This window comes from Arvicola amphibius, chromosome 18, assembly GCF_903992535.2.
Source record: "Arvicola amphibius chromosome 18, mArvAmp1.2, whole genome shotgun sequence".
In the NCBI taxonomy this organism is placed as follows: Eukaryota; Metazoa; Chordata; class Mammalia; order Rodentia; family Cricetidae; genus Arvicola; species Arvicola amphibius.
In genome coordinates, this window is record NC_052064.1 from 32515235 (window position 1) to 32541193 (window position 25959).

General features: G+C 47.9%; 2 long non-coding RNA genes across 3 annotated transcripts; one reads left to right on the forward strand and one right to left on the reverse strand.

Annotated features, from left to right (window-relative positions):
• Positions 1–1514: 1514 nt before the first annotated feature.
• Positions 1515–12299, reverse strand: LOC119803939. 2 transcript variants are annotated; one of them, XR_005283763.2, is made up of 4 exons: positions 11870–12299; positions 7011–7138; positions 6228–6442; positions 1515–4528 (listed from the first exon to the last, which is right to left on the reverse strand). It is a non-coding gene; the product is annotated as an uncharacterized LOC119803939 (long non-coding RNA). The 2 variants fall into 2 exon arrangements; XR_005283762.2 differs by having other exon boundaries at positions 6228–6396; positions 11870–12297.
• Positions 11375–22128, forward strand: LOC119803940. Its single transcript, XR_005283764.1, has 3 exons — positions 11375–11634; positions 20673–20914; positions 21825–22128. It is a non-coding gene; the product is annotated as an uncharacterized LOC119803940 (long non-coding RNA).
• The last annotated feature ends 3831 nt before the right edge of the window (positions 22129–25959 follow it).

Genomic DNA, 25959 nt, shown 5'->3' on the forward strand with positions numbered 1-25959 from the left:
GGCCGCCACAACATTTTTGGCAAGAGTCAGTCATGCAGCATGAAACTAAATCCCTACCTCTCATGATACACAACAATCAACTCAAAAGGATCAAGGTCTTAAACAAAGCCCCAAAACTCTGAACTTACTGGAAGGAAACAGGGGAAATGCTCTAAGACATGGGATAGGAGTGGATATTTGTGGACAAGACTTCGAAAACACAGACGAAAGTAAAAGCACACATGACGGATTATATCCAACTAAGACCCTTCTACACAGCAAAGGAAACAGTTAACAGGGTGCGGGGATGACCATGTGAGGAGATACACAGACTGCCCACCCGCAAAGGCCATGTATCAGATATCCTAAGGAACTGAAACAATGTCACAGTGAAAGCCATCCAATCAAAAGTAGGCAAATGCCTGGAGGTGGTGGCTTACTCCTGTGATCCCAACACTCAAGAGGCAGACGCAGGCAGATCGCTGTGAGTTCGAGGCCAGCCTGATCTACAAGAGCTAATTCCAGGAGAACAAAAGATACACACACACACACACACACACACACAAACCATCTCGGGAAGAAAGAAAAAAATAGTGGGCAAATGACCTGAATGGACCTTCTCAGAAGACATAAATGACCCTGCGTTAGATTAAAAGGCTCAATATCGCTAAGCAAAGTTGCAAACAAAGGCACTATGAGCCGTTGCCTCAACCTAGTCAGAACAGCCATTATTCAAGGACTAAGTAACAAATGTTGGTAAGAGCACAGAGAGACAAACACTTATACGTGGGTGGTGGGACGGCTACTGTGGAATACAGGTTGGCGCCTGTCAGCTTGACACAAACCTCGATACATCTGGGAAGAGGGACTCTTAACTGAGAAAAATGCCTCGATAGGACTGGCCTGCAGGCATATCTGGAGAACTGTCTTGACTAATGATGGACATGAGGAAGACCAGCTCAAGGTGGGTGGGACCAGCCCTGGGCAGGTGCTCACAGGTTGTATGAAAATGTCTTTAATCCCAGCACTCCAGGGGTGGAGGCAGGAAGTGGTAAAGAGGGACGGAGACAGGACCTCAACCCTTTAGGATATGGAATGAGACAGGTAGAAACTAGCCGCTGCTCCCAATTCTCTGACTTCCAAGTTCTTCCAAGTTTTTACCCCATATCTGACTTCCGGATCTTTATTGATTAAGATTAATTAGATTAACGCTTCGTCTGGTGTTGGGATTAAAGGCGCATACCGCCACTGCCCAGTTTCTATGGTTAACTAGTGGCTAGCTCCACCCACTGATCTCCAAGCAGATTTTATTTGTCAGAACACAAACAAAATATCACACAACCCTCTAGTCCAGTCCTGGTTCCCACGAGACACATGTTGCACAGACATGCATGTAGGCAAAACGCCCATACCATGTAGGTAAAAATAAATACCTCTAAAAAGGTGAAATAAAAGTAAGAAGCAAAATCTCTTGGCAAATAGAAATATTTGAGAAGACAGAAATCCTTATTTTGCCCTGATTTGCTCACTACACATTGTGTGCGAATATTTTTATTTGATTATTTATATTTATTTATCTCATAAAGATGTATAATATATTTCTTTTATCTCATATATATATATATATATATATTTTAAAAGTTAAGTGAAAATTTTATCCAGGGTTGACGGCACATGTCTGTAATCCTAGTACTGGAGAGGCTGAGGCTGGAGGATTGCTGCAAATTCAAGGCCAGCCTGGACTGCATAGCAAGTACCAGTCAGCCAGGCCTATGCAGTGAGAGGCAGGTGTTCTTGCCTTCAGTGGGATTCTCTTAGATGTCCTGGCTTGTGACACATTGCTGAGACCGTCCCTCTGCAGCCATCACCACGCGGCATTATGGCATCGACTCCCCAGCCAAGCGTTTTCTCTAAGTGCACAGCCACAAGGGTCACTTGACCTTGGGAACTGTGACCCTTTGCTGGCCTTTCTCTGGCCTCTCCCTTCAACTCCCCAGACTTCTGTGACCTATGATGTTCCACAGGTTGGAAACGCTCAGTCTATTTTCAACTTAAAATATGTTCAACTTACGATGAACCCGGACCACGACAGGATTTACAAGGCAGAACTCCATTGTAAGTCGAAAAGAATCTGTGCTCCGCAAAAAATAATCATGGGGACTCCCGCTGGACAAAAATCTTCCCCGTGTGCCCGAATTCCTCATGATCCTAACACGATGTTAGGGGGTGAGGTGATCATGTGTTCTAGAAAGAAAAAGATACCTCAATTCCACTTTGGGGTCAGGGAGATCCCCCAGGTCCATTATGGTCCTCAGCTCCCTGAGGCTCCATTATCTACGGGGACAATGAGATCCAGTTACTCAGGAGTCTGTAGGTTTCACTGAAATTACCCGTGGGCCTCCCTGCAAGATGTTCTCAGGCAGAGAAGAAAGGGCACTGTAGATTGTGCACAGCGGACCCAAGCCAGGGTGGGAGAGGGGACAGGTGGTTCGGGAACCCTTCGTGCGTGCGCGCGTGCGCGCGTGCGCGCCTGCGCTCGTCTCACCTCCCTGCTCCTTTTTTCAGCCACGAAAGGCAGCAGGTCAGGGGACAGGGGACGGCAGCAAGGAAACGGGAGCACAGGGCATGGGGGATTCTCCTCCGCCCGAGTTGCATGCTGACAGCTCAACTCCCCTGTCCCACAACTCCCCAACTGGTCCCACGACCTGGGCCTCTGTCCGTGCGGCCCCCCCTTCAATAGTCCGCATTGTTCGAGGAATCTCTTCCCTTTGTTTTTCCATCCATTTATTCCTCGGCTCGTTTGTTTTCCATTCTTGGGAGCAACTCGTCTGTTCTTGGGCCCCACAGTGTCTTTCTTCCCTTGATTCCTGAACAAGATGCTTGGACAGGCCCATTGTCTTAACAGCGGCAACCAACCCCATTTAGTAAAACGTTGTGTTTTAAAGGGAGAAGCCCAGGGATTCCAGTTTTTAGCCATGGTAACTTCTGGGAGGCTTGGCAGTGGTACTGTGGCCGTGTGGCCTGGGCTTTATCCTCTTGTCTTCATTTAGAGGCTAAGGTAAGAAAAACCTAAGTTCCACCAGGAAACAGGCAAAAAGTCTCTGTAATTCCCCCCTGTACATCTCTGCTCCTCTGGGCATGGCAAAATTATATTGCATGGGAGAACAAAGGTAATCCAGGGTGTCTCTGTCCCATTGAAAAATAGATCTGAGGAAGAAAGGGAAGAGCCAGCGAGGCCAGAGCAGTTAGACCCCAGGCAGACCGTATCTGGTAGGGGCAGAGGCTCTCAACACAAAACAACAACCAAAATGGTACCCCGGGCTAGGTGTGGTGACACATGCTTTTAATCCCAGCACTCAGGAGGCAGGGGCAGGTGTATCTCTGAGTGGAGGCCAGCCTGGTCTATGAAGTGAGTTCCAGGACAACCAGAGCTGTTACACAGAGAAACCCAGTCTCAAAACAAACAGAAAAGTTCCCTGGAAGCCCCAGAAAGGACCCTTGGACATCATCTTAGGTGTGTGTTTTCTCTTGGGCTTTGCTCGGGACATGCTGGGATCATTGTGGGAGCAATTAGACGGGTTATTACTGTGCCGCTAAAGGTGGAAAGGAAGGACGTGGCCGACTCCCCTCAGCTCCCAGGCTTCAGGGTCTGATTTGCTGACAGCACAGAAGGCCCCTTAGTGAGCCCCCAAAACAACAAAATAACCGCATCTCTTGCCCCCACCCAACCCTCAGAGACTGGCACAGAATGACAGGTGGAAGGCAGACCACTAAAGGAGTGGCATAAGATTTGGACACGCTGGATCTCCTTGTACCAGAAGTAAACGAAATAAACCCAGGAAGTAGGAGAAAGACGCCATTCAAAATGGAACTACTTTCCTTAAAGGTGTGTTACGAGCGAGTATTTCCAAGCAAAATTCAGGGCAACGTAGAATAGATCAAACTCTTTGTCTTCCATATTAACCTTGGGTTTCATGATGTGTGTATGTGTTTGTGTGTGTGTGTGTGTGTGTGTGTTTGTGTGTATGTGTGTGTGCATATACACACTTGCACACCCTTAAATGTGGCCACTGTGCACAGAAGGAATGATGGGAAATCCTGCAGGTCTCACAGATGCAGGGGGAGTCCTCTTTTGGAGCTGACTGCACAGAGCTGTCCCTTCAACATGGCGGCCGCTCAGCACTCTTGGCAGAAACACTTGGCTCCAGCAGAAAAATCTCAGCAGGGCGGCTTGTTTCTGCTCATCAAACACCAGTAGCTTTCACGGAGAGCAGCAGAAAAAAAAAAAAAAAATGGGAGAGATGTGTCTGATCGCTTTTGGGCCGTGTGTCAGCATTTTTCGGAGGCACAGTTAGCTCAGCTCTGATTTTGAAAGAAAAGTTGTGGCTGTCTTCTGTCCCGAAGACTCAGCCAAGGGAACAGTTGGCAGGGATTCACCTGCACCCCAGATGCCTTCATCAAGTCCCTGGGAAGACCCGAGAGGCCCATTACTGGAGGCTAATCAGAGAGTTCACCTTGTTCCTGCTAAGTACGGGCTGCAGGCAATGCTCTAGAAAGGAAGCACCAGAAACAAATTGCTGGATTCCTTTTGTGGCTTCTCTGAAGCCATCCCCACCTATAGCTTCCCGTCCATTTCATGCCTGTTCCCACCAGCAGCGGCGCAGGGAGGAGAACGTAGGGTGTAGACTTAATGCAGCTTACACCTGCTCAGCCTCCAGGAGAAATACTCTGTGAATCCCCAGTAGAGGGGAGACCCAAGGACCTTCCCAACAAGGAGCTGGTTGGATGAAGGCCGCTTGGCCCAGCTGCTCAGCCCCAAAATAACCACACAGAAACTATATTATTTACATCACTGCTGGGCCCATTAGCTCTAGCTTCTTATTGGCTAACTCTTACGTCTTAATTTAACCCATTTCTATTAATCTGTGTATGGCCACATGGCTGTGGCTTGCCGGCTAAAGTTCCGACGGCCCCATGTGGTCTCTCTCACTCTGCCTTCCTTCTCCCAGCATTTGGTTCCATCTTCCCCACCTACCTGAGTGCTGCCCTATCAACAGGCAGTTTCTTTATTCATTAACGGTAATCACAGCACACTGCGGGGACTCTCACATCAGGTGCTTCCCATAACCAAAAGACCAGCATGTCTTCCCTTCCAAGAGACTCAAGGGGTAGAACGAGATATCTCGGTACAACTTCATGACCAGACTAAAGAAAGGAGGGCAAATCGGGGGGATTCGCTCTTAGAGGTTCACCTCAAAAGCTCAAAGGGACTTCTGTGAAGGGTATGAAGCCACATACTACCCAGAATGCTTAGGGTCAAAACTCTTCAGAAAAGTGAAATTAAACAGATTACTAATAAATACAACACTTGATACACAGTAGTATCTCCATCGGCAGGTTGATTTCCCATGGTTTTGGTCATTATAGTCAACCGTAGCCTTGAAATAATATGTAGTCCAGAGGAGAAAGCGCACACTGTTCCAAGTAGCAATGCTACTCTCCTGGATCACTAAATCAACCCTTAGGTCAGTGTATCGACCTTACATTTGCTACCTACCCATTAGTCACCCCAGAACCATCTCAGTTACAGACTGATTATCCCAGGAACACAGAGCTTAGTTTCAAGGAACCCTTATTTTACTTAACGACGATCCCAAAGTGCAGGAGTATTAGTGTAAACGAGGCACTAGGGCGTAAAACCCCAAGAACAGATGAACTCTGAGGCCATGCTGCAGGACATATGGACAAAATTAGACGCACATACAAGGTCAGGGAAGGCCTGCAGTTGCGTTCATCCCGGAGGGACCTGAATTGTATCCCTTGTGGAATAACACATTCCTTATTACTGCACGAATGTATCCTAAACCCCAGAGCAGTCTTGAAATCCATCACAAGAGATTTAGTTGGAGTAGGGTGACACACTGTCCCTGGGGACACCGCCTTGTCTAGGTGGCCTGTTTGTTTTATAAGCTCTACTTGCCATCGAGATGCAGACATTAAAGTACACAACACTTGGATTGATGTCATGATAAATTTTTACAGCAGCATCTACCGCCCCAACCGAGCCATAAAGCATTAAGGGCAGCCCAGGAAGTCCCTCACACCCTTTCCAAGTCAATATCAAGCAAGTAATTACTCTTAGACTTAGGCCTTTGTGAATTAGTCAGGCTGCTCTAAGTGGCTATATAAACACCGTCACGCTTTGGTCTCTTTCCCTCTGGTTTTTTGCCCTGTGCCTCTCAACTCACTTCTGAATGGAAGAGTTGTCCAGATGTTCCCACTGCTGAACTGTCTTCTGCTGTATGAAAAGCCACGCTTGGCTGTGGTCTCTTTGGTCACAAGCACCTCTGGCAAGAGGGACCTCCGTGGGCTTGGTACCTCTGCTGTGCTGGCAGGGGTGAGGGCCACAATGGAGGCCTGAGGAAGACAGAGGGAACGAGGTAGGCTGGCTGCAGCATCCTCACTGAGAGAGGAAGGTGGAGACAATTTGCTAGGTGCTCTGCTAAAGAAAACATCACCCCACCCTCTTCCCCAACCCCTGGGGACGATTGACAGCTCTTGGGTCGCCCCCTTGTCCGATATGGGTGCCCAAGGAGACTGAGAACCCAGAACTCTCAAGGCTGTTGCCTAAACTGGTTTGAGAAAAGACCCTTCCTTTCCTGGAGCCTCTGGCTTACTGGCCAAACCAGTCGGGCATAACAACGGCCACTGATGTTGGCCCGAGCATCCAATCTCCTTCTGTTTCTCTCTTGCTTCCTCTGGGCACTCAGGATTCTCTCCACTTCTCTCTCCTAATCACGGTTATCTGCTTTTAACAGGACTCTAAGTGACAGTGGCTAAAACAGCCCCAGGCAACACTCACAGGAAGCCACCAGGGCCCAGCCTCAGCCGCAACTCCAGGTCCCTGGGCAATAATTTAAAAGCAGCTGGCTCTGTCAGGATTGTCTCTCCCGTGTGTTGAGCAGGCCCCTGGCTACCTTTAGGATTGCCCCCAGGGCCTGACACTCCCTCTAACTACCGGCCCACCTCACCTCTGATTTCCATAAACAAAGACAACTGCCAGGTCTCGGCTTCCACACGTCCGGGGCCGGAGAGAGTCACCAGGTGGGGGCCTTCCAAGCCAGCTCCGATCTTAATGAACTCCAGTCTGTGAAAGGGACTGAACAAGAGACCAAAGAATCATCACCCACTGTCCAGTCTCCCTGTTCTTTTCTGCCCCAAGCTACAGGTTCTGGATCTCGGAGTCCTCCTCCCAACACCAAGTTCTCCTCAGCTCTCTGCCTGAGGCCCCCCTACTGCTGCCCGTGAGGCCACAGCTTACTTCTGACTTCAGCCTCTCCACTCAAGCAGAAGCAGGGTGACTGAGTGTGAGATATTTACTGCACATGGACTTGCAGAAGCAGAGGCTGTCCTGACCGATGTCTTACACTCCACTTAACGGAGGACTCAGTGCCTCCTGAAAACAGTTTCCTACGTCGGTGAAATGAGCTTGCTCACATCCTCCTAACTGATGATGTGACACTGTCCGTCAGGACAAAGCGATGCCTCTTCGTTGTGACGGATTCCAAGATTCCTGGTCACCAGCCACTGAGTTGGGGGGTGTGAGTCTGCACTCATCATAAACGGCTGCTTCCTCTGTACGTTGTGTTTAAGTGCTCGTGCCTATCCAAGGACACTCTCTGACTGCTCAGGAAGAACCGTCAAGTTCACATATCTAGAACTTACTTCGTGCCAGACCCCACACCAGGCAATGACATCCTTGTCTCATTTAATTCTCATAAAAAATTACTGGAGGATTAATCTCACTGGATACAGGAAGAAACAGAGGCTCAGCGAAGCTAAGTAACCGGCCTAAGAGGGAGGAACGGGTAAGATGTGAAGGAGCCAAGATGTAACTGATAAGTTCTGCTGCCCAGAGGTGGCATTGCCTCCTGTATCAATAAAGAAAATGCCCCCACAGACATGCTCATAGGCCAGTCTAACAGAAGAAATCTCTTTCCTGAGGTTCTGTCCTCCCAGGTAACGTTAGCTTGTATGGAGTGGACAAAAACTAAATAGTACAACAGCTCTTGTGGAAAGAGAGAAGGAGGAAGGAGGGGGGGGGGGGGAAACAAGGTACTCAGGCTAGAAGTAGAAGGCAGATCTACCTGCCTCAGCAGATGGGGGAGTAGGCGGAGCTTATCTCTTAAAAGGACAGGACAGACCATCACACTGTGAGCACAGAACCATAGACAAGATCTGGGTTGTCTGGAGGGGAATGTATGCACCAAATCATGGAAGCTGAACGACTTACAAGTTCCCAGAGTCTAAGCCGGGCAGTGGTGGCGCACGCCTTTAATCCCAGCACTCGGGAAGCAGAGGCAGGCGGATCTCTGTGAGTTCGAGACCAGCCTGGTCTACAAGAGCTAGTTCCAGGACAGGCTCCAAAGCCACAGAGAAACCCTGTCTCGAAAAACCAAAAAAAAAAAAAAAAAAAGTTCCCAGAGTCTGAATATTCTTAAATGGTTTGAGGTTTTCCCACAGAGTGTTTTTAATTAAATACTGTATATACTAGTCTGCTCCATGTTCACAGCTCCAAGATGACCCAATTATTAAACTTTCTTCTTTCCCGTCTTGTGGGAAAGCCCTCTCATGATAACCACCCGAGGACCACATCATCTTCTTCACCTCCATAACAAAGCATTAGACATCTGTAAAGGAACCTCTAGACCACTGCCAGTGGGGTGGACAGAGTAACACGGTGGCAAGGACATCCACTCTGCCCCTGTGTGAAAGCTCGTACGTACTTTAAGACAGAACTACGGGAAAGTGGGAGGTTTGAAGAGACCTTGAAGACCCATCATTGACCAAATGAGATAACCAAAAAGTTTAAAACGTGAACGCTTGTGTGAAGAGCTACCATGATCATTGTCCCCATTTCCAGCATTTGAGAAACTGGATTCCGTGGCCCACGGATAGATCCCTCTTCTCGGAGTCTTCTCTAGGAGATGGCCATTCTCCTCTATGTAGAGTCTCTATAAATCCCTCCTGGCTGTTGGGGGAGGAAGTACTGTTGGAGGAAGGAGCTGCTTGTTTGTCCTGGCTGCCTAGAACCAAAATAACCACACAGAAGATATATTAATTAAAGCACTGTTTGACTCACTAGCTCTAACTTCTTTTTGGCTAACTCTTATATTAATTTAACCAATTTCTATTAATCTGTATATCGCCACATGGCAGTGGCTTACTGGCAAAATTCGGCAAGTCTGACTCTGGAGGCTCCATGGCCTCTCTCTCTCTTTCTCTCTCTCTCTCTCTCTCTCTCTCTCTGCCTTCCTTCTCCCAGTGTTCAGTTCCTCCCTCCCCACCTACCTAAGTTCTGCCCTATCAACAGGCCAAGGCAGTTTCTTTATTCATTAATGGTAATCACAGCTCACAGAGGGGACTCTCACATTAGTATACTGTTCTGAATGTGTGTGTTCCACAAACACACACACACCCAGTTCATATGCTAAGTTGAATGTGTTAGCAGTAGAAGGCAGGCATTTGGAAGTTCAGGAGAGTAGAGTCCTCCTGAGTGAGATTGGTGCCCTTAAAAAAGAGACCAGATGAAGCATGTTTGCCTTTCAACCATGAGGATGCAGACCCAAGGTGCAAGTTAGGAAACCAAAGGCCTTCACTGAATAAGGAACCTTTTGATTCCTCCATCTTGGATTTCTCAGCCTCCAGCGAGATGTACGCTGCTGTTGTCCATGTATTGCACAGTCTGATGGTCTTTGGTATAGTTTCCCCAACTGTCTAAGACAGGGAGGGGGCAGAATCTTAAAGTTAAGGGAGACCTAGTATTCTGAGGGTCCTGGAGGTATGCACAGGAGCCCGGCTCTGGGAAAGGAAGGCTGAGTCTTTGGGAATTCTGATTCTTCACAGAGCACCCACAGGGCTCTCTCTGACAGAGCTAACTACGGTCATCTTCGTTATCTGGCATCCCCAGTGCTGGCAACAGAGTATTTCATGTGGTTTTCCCATCAACCTGTCAAAAAGGCAAGAAGACAAAGGTATGAAATAGGACAAGCCACTGACTTCTTGGCCTGGGATGCTGTCTGGAGTCTGAGTCCAGTTTCTGACCGGGGGCACATGATACCAGATCCCGTTTTCCCACACCACGTCTCTGAGGTTTCAAAGAAGGTAACATCTGTTTCTTTACAACCTCCCCCTCCATTGGCACACTATATTCCTGGAGAGAGACATCTAGAAAGAAGAGGAGGGGTGTGTGTGTGTGTGTGTGTGTGTGTGTGCGCGCGCTTGTATTGGGGGTGCCCTCTTGGGCACTCCCTAAGGGATGGTAAAGATGGTGTTGGTATTGACAACAGTCAGGGCAGTGAGAGACTAAATATTAGGGACAGGCAGAACACACTAAGACTGTAGTTTACTAAACCCTATACCAAAATCCTTGCCAGCCACAGAATTGCTATGTTCCTGCCTGCCTTTGCATCCTAACTGAGCTGTCTGTGAAGTCACGCTGGGGCCTTCCCCAGATCCTGGGTGAAGAGAAGCCGTCAGTGGCACCAGCTCCCCTCACACCCCAGAATGCTACTGTCTAGAGCAAAGACATGGGCTCATCTGGAGACACCAGGCTGCCCAGAGGGGCTCTCAGCTGCCCCCACCCCTCGGATGGATTTCCAGCTTTAGATAACTTGCTTGTCAAAACACCTTGAAACTGCCAGGCTAGGAACAATCTAAACATTCGTGTAGTTACATGATAATAATTACACCTTCCATGTACATAACACCTTTCTCCCCCAGAGCAGCCGAATTCTACATTATCTCATTAATCCTCCCACCCCTGGGAGGCAGGGAGGACCCACCCGTTCATAGATGGAAGAGAAGGAAGAGGAAGGAAAGCAAACGGGGGGGGGGGGGGGGGGGGGAGGAAGGAGCTGCCCGGCTCACACTTTAGTTACAGGGTTAGATGCAGTCTAGCTGGGGACCTGGGTAGAAAACGGAAAAGTACTACAGCGCCCCCCCCCCCCCACCACACACACACACCACCACACTGAGCACTTGAGTCTTTAGGTCTCTGTTCTGCAGATAGGGAAAGCGAGCACGGAAAAGTGTGGCCGTCCCCACCCTCCCTGGAAGAGCCTGCACCCCAGCGGGTACCCGGAGCAATACCAGGTAGAGGAAGGCAGAGCGAGGTTTAGCAGGGGAGGGGTTGGCCCCTCCTCGGCCCCCAGAGGTCAGAGGTAGCTGAGTAAAAGCTGCTCATTATGTAGCCCTTATGGAATCTATAGAAAAGGCCTAATTCACTGAGAGCAGCACCCCACCCCCACGCTTCCTCCCTTGCTAGTTGCGTTTTCTGGCGCATCCTTTTGACACGGGGACAATTGCCACTATTGATTGCCGCCCCGAGGCCACCTGCCACTGGTCCTTTCTCATGCACACAGCTAAAAAGCAGCCACAAAGCAGGCCGAGCTGTGATTCCCACCAGACCTGGGAAGGGACCTCCGTGCACCCTCCGCCCCCACCAGAGCACTGGAGCGTGAGGCCTCTAGAATTTCTGCAGTCCGAAGGGGACTGGAAGACTCCGGCCAGAGCGGGAGATTGTCAGGCCTGGCTGCTCACTGACTTCTCGAATCTCTGGGAGGTTTGACAGGAAATTAAGCCATTGCGATGAAGGTGAGGTGAGGGGGCTCTCAGTATACACCGATTTTGGGGTCCCAGGTCCTGACCCTCACTCACAGTGTGTAGCTGGAGCTGGCGGCTATGTATTCAGAAATTCTGTAAACTGCTTAGTGGCAATTACATTGGAAGTTTAAAGCAAGCTCTGGCGGGCCTCTGCCATGCAAACGGGCAAATGCTGCCACTTTTCTCAACCACGACCTTTCCTCCACCCCTGCTCTCCCACCCTTACCTCACAGCCAGCTGTTAAACCTTTACCAGCCTAGTCACCTTCCAGGAACATCAGGCACAGTCTGTAGACCCAAGCCAAGCTTTCAGGCCAGGGTTGAGCAAGTCGTCCACCCCTAGCCAGAAGCACGGTCCTCTGTGTTGTGTGTCTGGGCATTCCCTGACATTAGAGAGACACTGTGTCCTAAGTTCCTTCTTCAAAATGCTGTTATTTGGACCCAAATAATAGATTTTCTGCCTACACAGTGACTCTTGGCTCTTTGGCACCAGTTCCTAAACTGCCAAGCCAATACCTTCAAATCAATGCTTGCAAATATTGACTAGATTAGATTGGACTGTTTTTTGTTTTTTGTTTGTTTGGTTTTGGGGTCTTGGGGTTTTTTGCTTTTTTGGGGGGGTTTCAAGACAGGGTTCTCTGTGTAGCTTTGGAGACTGTCCTGGAACTCACTCTGTAGACCAGGCTGGCCACGAATTTACAGAGACTTGTCTGCCTCTGCCTCCCAAGTGCTGGGACTGAAGGCATGCGCCACCACCACCCGGTTTATTTTGGGTTTGTTTGTTTGTTTGTATTTTGATTTTTGAATTTTTTGGAGACAGTGTTTCTCTTGGTAGCCCTGCCTGTCCTGGACCTCAATTTGTTGGCCTCCAACTCATACAGGTCTGCTTGCCTCTGCCTCTGGAGTGCTAGGATTAAGGGCCTTTGCCAGCAAACTTTTTTTTTAAACAAAGCTCATTTGTCATAGTTAAACCCTCTATAGGTGCTAAGGTTGATATATTATACAGAAAGGTCTATTTGATTCATATAAACTTATGTTGCTTAATAGTGACCCCTTGGCAGGCTCTAAGCTGACCTAGGACACAAGGCTCTGAGGGGTTGTCTAGATTAGGTACACAGGTGAGAAGACCCACCTTGGCTGTAGGCAACATTGTTTCATAGGCTGAATAAAAAGAAGAAAGCCAAGCTGAGCACTAGAATCCCTGGCTTTCTGTTTGCAGACTACAGCACCTCAAGTTCCCCACAGCCACACCTTCCCCTCAGGACGGACAAAAGCTGTGCTGTAGGCTGTAACCAGCTCTTCCTTCCTTCAGCTGGTTTTGTTTTCCTCCAGTATTTTGCTGTAGCCACGAGGCACACAGTTGCTAGAACATAGATGGCCGTCTTTAAAGGGTGGACTGGCAAGGCCCAATGAAATCGTCTATCCTTTCAAGTTACCCGAAGGCAAGAGAGAACCCTGCTCTAAACCAGGAGGTGTTTAGAAGCTGGGTACTGACACAGTCATCTTTTCAACCATTTCTGCAGGGGTGTTGCTTTCTGTTGAGCACAGTGTAAAGTAGTGGTTCTCAACCTGCCGAAGACTTCAACCCTCTAATACAGCTGCTTGTGTGTATGTGTGAGGGTGTGAGATCTTGGGGGCTACAACAGTTGTGAGCTGCCGTGTGGATGCTGGGAATTGAACCCGGGTCCTCTGGAAGAGCAGTCAGTGCTCTTAACCACTGGTCCATCTCTCCAGCCCCCTTATCTGTGTTTTCATATGATCTCAGGCAACCCCTGTGAAAGGGTTGTTCGACCCCCTAAGGAGATCACAAGCCACAGGTTGAGAATCGCTGCTGTAAAGAATGCATAAACAAGCTATCGGTGAAGCCTCCAACTGCTGTCCACTGAACGGTTGTGAGTACCGTCTCCTGGAAGTCATTATTATACCTTGTTTATTATGCACTCTGAACCTCACCCCTGTAGACTTCTAAATCCCCTACACAAACCCCACAGGTCCCTGCCAGTCCCCGCCCCTGTGGTGATAGACAGGAGCAACTCTGATCTTCACCAGGTTTTTCTCAACAACGCTTCAAGCTCCCCACTTGAGCCCTTTCTCCAGGCTACATATGCGAGCATTCTTACCTCTTGCGGTGTTGGAAGGGAATTGCATCAAATCCAGGGCCTGGCACACGCCAGTACTCTACCACCAAGCTAAATTGCTCTCCCATCTTTATCTTTTCAACTAGGAAGAGGGGGCATAAAACACTCTTCATCTATGCACCAATGTTACTGTTCACCATCATGCATGGACCATCAAAGAAAGAGAAGGTGGGGTTATCCTGCCCTCCCAGAGACAGACGGGTATACAGAAAATCTGAGGCACATCCAAGAGGACCTTCCACCCCACACTCATATCAACCACGGCCTTCCAGTTCAGCTAGGAACCCGAGGGGTACTTAGAAAATTATCACATTGGGGTGATGGAGGCGGGTCTTCTATCAGTCTGTTGATTTCATTGGTTAATTAATAAAGAAAACTGCTTGGCCTAATAGGTTAGAACATAGGTGGGTGGAGTAGACAGAACAGGAAGAAGGAAGTGAGGTAGATGGCTCAGTCAGATGCCACTCCTCTCCTAAGTTAGACAGACCGCCCTGCCTCTCCTCAGGAAGAGATGCGATGAAGCCAGCCACCAGGTCAGATGTGCTGAATCTTTCCCGGTAAGACACCGATCGTGGTGCTACACAGATTATTAGATATGGGTTAGTCAAGATGTGAGTAAGAGGCTGAAAATAATGGGCCAGGCAGTATTTAAAAGAATACAATTTGTGTGTTGTTATTTCGGGTTTTAAGTTAACCGTGCAGGAGCCTGGCGGCCAGGAGCTGGGCGGCGGGAAGTGGCCCAACAGCTCCTCACTACGTTGGGGAATCAAAAAAAAAATTGTTTTCTGAAAAGATCCTCCCCAGACAGTATGGAAAACCATCTGTGTAACAAATGCAATACTGAGTGTCTTTCCAAATGCCTACATAGTAAAGGCTTGGTCCTCAGGCTGACACTATTGAGGTGTGGCCCTGTGAGAGGTGAGGTTGAAGAGGAGTGTTCCTCAAAGAAGCTCACAGGACGCAAGCATCTCCCTCCTTTCTCTTCTCTTTGCGTCTGGGGTAACATAAGGTAAGGGTTTCCTTTCCACTCACCTCCACTGTGATGTACTGCCTCGCTGCAGCCCCCCAAAATCACAGGCCACCCGACAACCAGATGTACTGCCTCGCTGCAGCCCCCAAAATCACAGGCCACCTGACAACCAGGGACTGAAAACTCCAACACAGACAGCCCCCCCCCCAAAAAAAAAAAACCACACACACAATCTGGCAGTGGTGGCGCACATCTTTAATCCCAGCCCTTGGAAGGCAGAGGCAGGCGGATCTCTGTGAGGTCTGCTTGGTCTACACAGCAAGTTCCAGCATAGAGCTAACTTGCTACACTTCAGGCTCCACGGTGTGAGTCATAACTACTCAGTTCTGCCTTTTGTAGCACAGACGGTCATGGCAGTGTTCCAATAAAATCTGATCCATGGATTTTGAAATCTAAATTCTTTTTTTTGTTTGTTTGGTTTTTTTTTGTTTTGTTTTGTTTTGTTTTGTTTTTTTTTTTGAGACTGGGAGACAGGGTTTCTCTGTAGCTTTGGAGCCTGTCCTGGAACTAGCTCTTGTAGACCAGGCTGGCCTTGAACTCACAGAGATCCCCCCCCACCTCTACCTCCCCAGGTGCTGGGATTAAAGGCGTGTGCTGCCACTACCCGGCTGAAATTTAAATTCTTATCATCTTCAGTTGTCATAAAATATGATCTTTTTTTTTTTTTCACAATTTAAACGTGCTCAAAGTCACTTTCAGCTCCAAATCAGATTGGCCTCATAGGCACTGGTCTCCTGCCCCCTGATTGGAAGAAGGATATTGGAGGAGGTAGGCCTGGGCTTCAGGATTTTTAGGCTGCGGGATGACCCGGAGGTACCCAAAGGATGAATCTTGATGGAGTTTCGTGTGCCCTGTAAAGGAATTCGGACTTCCCTATGTATGCATGACGGGTTTTTAGTGGAACACTCATTTCTTAAAACAATTTTTTTGGTTTTTTTTTTTTTTGCATTGAGATTTTCTTTATTTGTGACCATTTCTTGGGGTGGGGGGTGAGTCAGTTTTGTTCTGTTTTATGTGTTGGCAGAACAATCATGAAAGAATACTGCTGACTCTAATTCATACATTTATATAACAATGAAAATTCCCCTAAATTTAATGTACCTGCAGAGATTTCACAGTCACTAAGTGGGCCACATCAGCCTCTGTCGATCCAACAGAGGTCAGCTGTTGGCAGCTGTTCTGGGTCACTAGCTGGAATCTAGCTCCTTGGGGGGTTAGCAAAGATCACTCCTCAACTGCGGCGTTTTGTGGCTGGCTGCTTTGCTGACTTCCAAGCAGAGCCTATGGTTGTCTAGATGAAGTATAAGAGCCTGGTTTTGGAGTCTCCTGCCTACCTCTCCTGCACTCAGCTGCCCTGAAGCACTCGCCATTGCTTCATTGTTGCGGCTTCGACACCGTCTGGAGCAGACCGCAGTGATGGAAACAATGTATCACTGTGAGTTTCTGCCCACAGAAGTGTTGTAGACTGTTTATTTGTTTACACTGTGTGACGATGTGTCTCTGTGGTTGGGTTAATAAAGAGCTGGAAGGCTGATAGCTAAGCAGAAGAGAATAGAGGGGACTTCTGGGGGAGGGAGGGAGGGAGGGAGGGAGGGAGGGAGGGAGGGAGAGAGAGAGAGAGAGAGAGAGAGAGAGAGAGAGAGAGAGAGAGAGAGAGAGAGAAGGCAGGAGTGAGAACTCTGGGAAGAAGACAGGTGGAGAGACTCCAGGGAGATGCAGAACAAGTTGGACATACAAAATGGAAGAGAGATTAAAAAGCCTTGTGGCAGAACATAGATTACTAAAAGCATGTTAATTTAAGTTATAGGAGCAAGTAGGAGATCAGCCTAAGATAAAGGCCAAGCTTTCAGAATTAATAATAAGTCTCCATGTCATTATTTGGGGCCTGGTGATCCAATGATAGTCGGACAAGAAGCCTTGCTACAGGTTCCCAGAAAGAAACAAGAGTCCAGGGCAGCAGGACGAGACTGCACCTTTGACCTTCTATCCTGAGCTCCCTTGGGCCGTCGGTCTTCTCTTAATCCCAGTAAGAAATAGCTGGGGAAACAGCTCAATGGTAGAGGCTGGCTTTCTAGCTGTTCAGGGCCCTACAGTCAATAACCATAGTAACACTTAAAAAAAAAAATTCTTGCTACAAACACCTGCCAGCCAGCGAGCCTTTAGTTATTCAGAACAGCCACGGAAACTGTGGTCTAAATATAACCCAGCTGAGGACTTTACGGGCTTAGCCACAAAGCCTCTCCAACAACCTCAACAACCTCAGGACCAGAGTGAAGGTAGGTTCCGCTGAGTTACCTGGGGATAGGACTCAGAGGAACCGCCCCCCCCCCACCCCTCCAACCTGCAACAGGCGTGGAGGCAGCGCTACTGCTGCGGGGGCGGGGCTTCCAAGGCACTGCAGCTGCAGTTCTTACCAAGTAGGTAAGTCACTTCTCTATGCTACAATCTTTTTACCTATAAGATAGGAATAGGATATAGCTCAGTGACAGAGTGCTTGCCTAGCGTGCAACAAGGCTCTCGGTTGGAAAGAAAGGAAAGAAACGGGATAAAAGAGCTTCTTGAGGGGGTTCTAAGTATTATTAAATTAAATAATTCACATAAAGCAACCAAAGCAGTGTCTGGTATATATACTCGGTCTACACAATTGTGAGCTATTCTATGTTATTATCACAGTCATAGCATCTGATATTAATTTAGCAAAGTTTGATCAGCTCTTTCATTTTTTTGCATATTTTATGTGCACAGGGGTTGCCCAGTGGCAGGGCCTTCATCAATTCACCATCATCTTCATCAGGTTACACCAGGGTGCTTGTACCCAAAGCTCTCACTGTGAGCTCCTCATCTTGCTTCCTAGTACTGAGCCTGACAGCTGGGCCCAGCCTGGCATCAAGAGCCTTTGAGATCGTAAAAAGGTCAGAGAGGAGAGCAATGGGGGCCAACTCTCTATCTCTTTCTGTTAGGAAGGCTGTGGCAGGCAGGGAACACCAATGGCTGGGACTTTGGCAGGAGGAGTAAAGTCCCTAGGCAAAGAATAACTGGCCAAGCATGAGAGAGTCCGGCTTTCCTTCTGTCACTGATAACTCTCCCCCCCCCCCCCAAGCCAGGCCTGGTGGTACAGGCCTGAAAATCAGCTACTCAATAGACTGAGACATGACCACAGCAAGTTCAAGGCCTGCCTGGGCTACAGAATGAATTCAAGGCCAGCCTGGGCAACCTCATCTCAAAATAAAAATTAAAAGAAAGCTGGGGCCGGGCAGTGGTGGCGCACGCCTTTAATCCCAGCACTCGGGAGGCAGAGGCAGGCGGATCTCTGAGTTCGAGGTCAGCCTGGTCTACAAGAGCTAGCTCCAGGACAGGCTCTAGAAACTACAGGGAAACCCTGTCTCGAAAAAAAAAAAAAAAAAAAAAAAAAAAAAAAGAAAGCTGGGTGGTAAGATGATGATGATTGCTGGTATGGGCAAGGTCCCAGGTTAAATCTTTACTACCCAAAATAAAATAAAATAAAATGCATTCACAACACTGCATAGCAGTGCACAGCACCTCAACACAGAGTCAACATAACACCACACACACAAACACACACAGAGACACACACACAGATGCACACACAGACACACAGATACAGAAACACACAGACACACACAGACACACACACACAAGCACACACATACACACACACAGACACAGAAACACACGGACACACACACACCGACACACACAGATACACAGACACAGACATGCACATGTGCGCGCGCACACACACACACACACACACACACACACACACACACACACACACACAGGGCCAAGCTGCCCTGACTTCTATGTCCTTTCTCTCTAGAGCAGACTGGTAGAATTCTCTCCAGTCTGCCACAAGCTAAACAAGGTGTCAGGACAGTCGGCATACACAGTTGGGAGGGCTGTGAGAGTCTAGGCTCACCATGTCCCAGGTGTGGATTTGGCAAAAGTTGAGCTCCTCACGGCAATGCAGGCCCACTGCTGGGACCAGAGAGTGAGGAGAAAGCAGTCAGGGCCGTGCCTGGGGTGCAGTCACTACAGTCACTGTCCTTGGACAGCTGATTCATCACTGCTCAAGGTTCCTACTAATGCTGAGACCACAGAAGGCAGCGATAGGGTGGGGGGGGGTGCGGGATGGGGACTCCATGACCCAGAAGAAAGTCAGTAAGTACAGTACCCTGTGTCCTCTCGTTAAACCTCTGAGCATCTGCAGTGCAATGTATCTGCCACCACCTCCGAGGCACTTCCATTAGCAAGCGTATTAATTAGAGTCGTTTTGCCAGCCCAGATCACTTATCTGCATGGAAGACTCCTTGGGTCTTTGTCCTCAGGGCCAGAATGCAGTGTGGTCAAGTCACTTGTGTTCAGATGTGTGTTCTCACACAGCCATAACTCCTGACAGAGTCCTGGGTGGAATCCTGGCACAATCACTCCATTTGGGACACTCATCCTGTTTCGTCCTGGTCTACACTGTCTTGGATCATCTTCTTCTCTGAACGTGACTCTTTCCCACTAGGGGGTCCCAGGACCTTGGGACGAGTTTACTGGTGCTCACACATAGCTCCGGCTTGAGAGTGGTATGGTTCTTAGATCGCTTCCAGGCAGTTTAGGCACATGGGAGCCTGCCTCCTTCCAGGCTGTACCCTGCAGAGGTGATTGGAGTTTGGAGAGTTCTTCCACCTGGTGGCCTGTGCAAAGTCAGCTTGTTAAAAGCTTCCCTACGGCCCAAGGCTTTGTTGGAGCTCCGTGCTCTGGCGGTGAACCCACCAAGGCTCAGGCCACAGGAGTTACAGGGGTTTGTCTTCCTCTGCATAATTCTTTTTTAGGTTGGCTAGACGCCCACATTTCTGAAGAAAAACGAAGAAACAAAGCCCAGAAAACAAAACAAGGCCAACTCCTCAACATTCTACCGTGAGACAGTATGTGGCCTTGACCCGAACTTTAGAGAGGAAGGGTGTCTTCCTCCACGCTGCAGCCACAGAGGGTGGCCGGCAAGAAGAGCTGCCGTGAGCTGGGAATGCCAACAGCCTGACCACCGTTTTTCTTGTGTAGGAATGGAGCGCTGCTGTACCCACTTTCTTTTTTCTTTTAATAATTTTATTTTATTTATTTTTTTTTTTTTTTGGTCTTTCGAGACAGGGTTTCCCTGTAGTTTCTAGAGCCTGTCCTGGAACTAGCTCTTGTAGACCAGGCTGGCCTCGAACTCAGAGATCCGCCTGCCTCTGCCTCCCGAGTGCTGGGATTAAAGGCGTGCGCCACCACCGCCCGGCTCTTTTAATAATTTTAATTTTTTAAAAAAGATTTATTTATTATGTATACAGTGTTCTGTCTGTATGTATGCCTGAAGGTCAGAAGAGGGCACCAGATCTCATTACAGATGGTGGTGAGCCACCATGTAGTTTCTGGGAATTGAACTCAGGATCCCTGGAAGGAGAGCCCATGTTCTTAACCTCTGAGCTATCTCTCCAGCCCCCCACTTTATGATAAACAAATAGGCACACTGAAGAAATCAATTGGCCACGATACCAGTTCGAGAGAGCTAGGGGCAGCAATGAGCAATCTTCACTGTTTAACTTCCTAGGTGGATTTAGAACCACCTAGGAGACTGGAGTGCAGAAGACCCACCCTGTACGTGAGTGATAGACCCTATGGGCTGGGCTGAAGAGCAGAATAATAGAAGAAACCCAGCCAAGGGCCAGCAGCTCCTTCTGTTTCTTGTCTGCCCCGAAGGTCCTCTGTCACACATTCCCGTCCTCATGACACCCCGTCTAAGGGAACAGCGTCAAGTAGCCATGGAAACATGAGCAAGACAAAAACTAATCATCCTTCCTTTCAAATTGTTAGGTGCTCTGGTCACAGAGAAGAGAAAAGGGACTAACACAGAAAGGTCCAAACCCGGGCAGTCCTGGCCGAGAACCCAACCTGCTGGTTTAATGACCACCACACCTCTGACACTAACTGCCTCTATACTGTTGTGTTGGAAAGAGGGAACGGATGACAGGAGAAGAAGAAGCTTTCCCACAGTGCTCACCTCTGGCAGCCTCTCTGATGATGTCACACTGCCAACGGACCAGAACCTGGGAATGGTGAGCTTGGTTCCCATACACCCTCCGGTCTCTTCTGCATACAAGCCACAGGTCTAAGAGAGCACCAGGGCATTACCTCATTCCAAAGCGCTCACCTAGACACTCTAGCCAGAGTTTCTGTACTTTCAGACTTGGGCCGTGGGACCTCACCCCTGGCTATAGGCCAGTTCCTTTGCAGCATCCAAACTGTCCAGAATAAAACAACACCAGGACACTTTCATCTGGGTCGCATGAATTGAGATGCAACTTTCTATCTAAGGACTAAAACTTGAGTTGAAAGTAGGTGTTACTAGCCAGCTGTGGTGGTGCACACCTTTAATCCCAGCGCTTGGGAGGCAAAGGTGGGTGGATCTCTGAGTTCAAGGCCAGTCTGGTCTAAAGAACTATTCCAGGACAGCCAACCCTGCAAAAAGAAACCTTATCTCAGAAGAGAGAGAGAGAGGGAGAGCGAGAGAGAGGGAGAGAGAGAGAGAGAGAGAGAGAGAGAGAGAGAGAGAGAGAGAGAGGGAGGGAGGGAGGGAGGGAGGGAGGGAAGGAGGGAGAGAAGGAGGGAGGAAGGGGCTAGTTATTATGCTTAAAGTCACTAGTCCCTATAAACGACCTAAGTACAATTTCTTGTCCAAAATGCTTGCCATGACGAAGCAGAAGCAGCATGCAGAGGCCCAACAGTGAACTTCACACGGCTGCTAACAATTCCAGGGACAGAAACAGGATCATAGCTTGGAACAAAATCACCACATATACCCTGCACTGCTAGTGGCAGCTCCCCCTCCACAGTGCTCCAAGGAGCCCTTCCAGACTGACCCACCGTACCACCCTCACGCTAGCTATGTGAGAGCTGCGTGGAAACAAAGCCAGTCATCGTCTCCATCCTGTGACCTGGGAGACACGATTTGATTTCTTCCCATAGGTCCGACCGTCACGGTCTGTGCCATTTGAGGACGGTTTCTTCTGAAGGGCCAACATGAGGACGGTGTGAAGGTCTGAACGGAGGAGCATGGAGGTCATCCTTCTTCCTCTGGAGAATGAGACAACCAGAAATTAAAATCCCATCATTTTGTTGATCGATTGAGAGGGTCCTGTGACTAGAGACAGAGCCTTAGACCTCCATTTCCTTCGCTGCGGAAGGGAACCGCAGGCCCCATCTGACAGGATGAAGTAAGCGTGACCTGGGGCTCTACAGCAGGCAGGAAGGCTGGCCCCGCATCCCTCTACCTCACACCACTCTGGTTTTTTTTTTTTCTCCGTTAAAAAGAGGAGGAAAAGCAACGGCATGTGCTGGGAATAGTCTTGCTGAATTCATGCTTGCAGGGGTAAGTTCTTTTTTTTTTTTTTTTCTGCCTCGGGATGGAGGAGAGATTGGTTTGGCCTCCCCAGTTTCCAGACCCACATGTAAATGCTATCAGAGAACAAAACCCGAAGGGAGGAGAGGAGGAAAATAAATCTTTTGTTTTTGAAGCTAAATAGCCCAAAAATGCAGCTAGAAGAGTTCCATCAAGTTTCAGCTTTCACCAGCGGAGCAGAGACAAAGCTGACCCCGCCCCTCACCGTGCCCTCTGACCCCACTGTGGAGCAGACTGTTCAGTCAGCTTCAGGGTTTCCCGGAGAGGGCTGGCTGCCTTTGGGGGTTGGGAAGGGAAAGTTTTAGCACCAGACCCGAGTTCCAAATGGCAGGGAGAAATTGCTGATGAATATTCACGAGCATAGTTTTGTGTCCGATGCAGTTTTCATGCAAGGAAGGTTTAGAGAGGAATATATTATAGAAATTACCCTCCTGCCACCCCCTTTGGAAATACAGGACTCAAATTGTAAATATTTAGCAGGGTGAACCCCTTTTCCTCTGACTTTAGTGTCACCCTGTATACATTAAACTCATTCTTCCCATTTAACAAGGCCCACTGTGTTTCCTCCAGCTCCGTTCAGTTGGGACTACGGTTCTGTGTCCACAGAGACACACAGAATGTCCATAAATCCCCCTGGTCCCTAGAACACAATTGATAGTAAGTCTATGTAGTTCAAATGGCTACTGTCCACAGCCCTGGGGCTGGGAAAGGCTTGTGTCTGCTCTCTCAGTCAGACCTACCTCACAACAGAAGGGGGCAAGAATCTGAGACGGTCTCATTCATGGGGGAGGTATGCATTCTTTCCCACAGCCAGCACAAACGTAGCTGGAATATTTGAACTGGCTGCAGGTGGAGGCAGAAAGGGCTCAGAGACTAGAAGCAGAGACCAGGGTTTTAAGGGCTATCTTTGACCGGTCTTCTCTCTCATCAACTTTAGCAAAATGGAAAAATGATTCATCCTCTAGACAGACAAGGAATGTGAGATTGGAAGGCGCCCATCCAGCAGTGTGCGGGAACTACACAGCCTGAACTGGGATGTCTCTGTGAAGTTGTGGGGCTTGCGGGCCAGCATAATAAAGCAGAGTTGAGATAAACGAAGGTGGAGACAATCACACTGTGTGGCACATCTTGTCTCTGTAGCAGGCTTTCTTCAGGCCCACCAACCAGTTCCCAAATCATGATGTGGAGACTTCTTCTTAAATATCAATGCTCAACCTTAGCGTAGGCCTATTTCTGGCTAGCTTTTTTTCTTTAACTTAAATTAGCCTGTTGATGGGGAATCTTTGTCAGCCGAAGAAGAAGAAGAAGAAGAAGAAGAAGAAGAAGAAGAAGAAGAAGAAGAAGAAGAAGAAGAAGAAGAAGAAGAAGAAGAAGAAGAAGAAGAAGAAGGAGAAGAGGAGGAGGAGGAGGAGGAGAAAAGAAAAAAGAAAATAAATTAAATGGGATAATAGATAATTTAATGTAAACTTATTCACATTATTCACACTAAGAATAATAGTGGGTAATAGAGTGAATACTTGTGAGCTATTATTTATGGACCATTTACATTGGCATAGTTTTTGTATATTGATACAAGTCTAAATTATATTTGTTATTTCTGTTTAGAATATTTGTGCACTTATGCAAAGTTATTTTGTCAGATTGTATATGTAATGGTCTGTTCTGTCCCTTTAAGAGACAATCCTTACCCATTCCCTCCCCTGTCCACCCCTGAGGCAGGCAGATCTTCCTTCCTGCTTGCAGCCTGAGCCTTTTCCTTTCCATCTCTCCCCCAAAGAGGTAGCTGCTGCCCTGGCTCCTCTCCCCACGCCCCTCTGGCTCTCTCTCTCTCTCTCTCTCTCTCTCTCTCTCTCTCTCTCTCTCTCTCTCTGCCTCTCTCTGTTTTTCCCCCTTCCCCTTCTCCCGTTCCCTTCTATAACCCACTAAATAAATATCTAACCTCACTCTGCATGGCGTGCCTATCCATCTCAGTCTATCACCTGCCCCATGGCTCCCTGCCTGGGACCCTGCTGCCTTCATGGCCTGCCGTGGTCTTGGGACCCTCTGCCTGCCACTGCTCCGGGACCTGCGGTGTGGTCTCATGGTCCACTGCCCACTGTCACCACTTGGGGACCTGCAATGTTTCTGCCGCTGCGCCTCTCAGTGAACCTTTAGCATTTTACTTAAACCTAACAGTATACATGCATGTATACTGTTTAGGACATTTTGTATATTGATACAATTTTTAGAATATATTTTCATATTGCATTATATATTATTCCTACCTCTGATCAAGATACTTATATATTGTTTACATTTTGAGGTCATTGTCCTCATTTGCTGCATATTTGTTTACAGATTATTTAATATTCTGACATGAAGTCTTAGTCTTTAAGTTATACAGGCATTAAGTATTATAGGTCAATAGTTATTTATGTTTGTTATACATAGTCAGATTAACTAGGTTCTTTAGATACATAGAGATTGTATTCCACCTAGATAGGTAATCTTCAACCATTTCAATGATCTGTTGAACATGGCATTTAAATAACTTAGGGTTCTGTTGATGTGAGACATGATTGTTCCTGGAAGTACTGATCTATTCCCAAGAAAATGTTGAGCACCAAAGACACTCCACTTTGAGTTTGTTTTCTTCTTGGCAAAACTGGCCTTTAGGCAAAGAAATGCCCATGCCTCAACCACTGACAGAGTACATGGTGTCCAGACAGGACAAGCGGGACACAAGGAAAAAGACTGCCAAACCTTGCCCAGACAGGGTAAAATGGCTCTAAAAATTTTCCTGCCTCTAAAAATGGTCTGTCAGTTACTCAAGCCTTAGCCAAAGTTGGTTGCTTCATCATTGCAATTGAGACTTTGGGTGATTGCTCTGTCATATTCTGCTCACTTTGGAAGCTGCTTGATTTCACTTCCTGACTACTCAAATAATATTATCTCCCTTCTCAGGCCTTCGATGGGGTTGAAGATTAGATAGTTGCAGTTACCTTCCTCTTATGATCTAGCCAAGCCAATTTCCAATGCAAGACTCAGACTCTTTTAAACAGAATGTTTATTAAAACATTTATCATGTTTCCTTGCTTAGTATCTGTTCCTATTGTATATAGTTTTGTATTGGGTTTGGATGGCTCTTATTTAGACAAAAGGGGGAAATGATGGGGAATTTTTGTCAGCCAGTGATCAGGTTAAGGCGTGACTTTCTGAGTACCCAGAGAAAAACGCCGGGTGGGCCAAGATTCAGTCTCTCTCTGTGGTTCCTGCACTACACCACTGAGCTTGGATTTCTCGTTCCTGTTTCGTGAGTTTGCCCCTTATAATAAAGAAAATTACAATTGGTCTGTCTTTTAGCTAGCCTGGTTTTTTTCTCGACCCGAGATAATTCAACGACCTGTTTCTCTTCATCTCTATGTTTTACCTTGGGCTTTTTACCTTTCTTTCGTTCGGCCTGTCCTATTCAATGTCTGGTGTCGGGGCCAGCTTTGACAAGTACACCACTTACCGGGGTAGGGGCAGGAGGATTAGAACACTGTTAAGTAGGAGGAAGGGCAACTCCACGAATACTGAAGGCTGATTCATTCTTTTTTATTTTCCATACAATTTATACCCCAATACAGAAAGGGGAAGAAGACAGACAACTGCTTTAAAATGATAAAAAGGACATTTAGAACAGTTATTGCTTCAATACTTGGAGCCATCAAGTCCTTAATC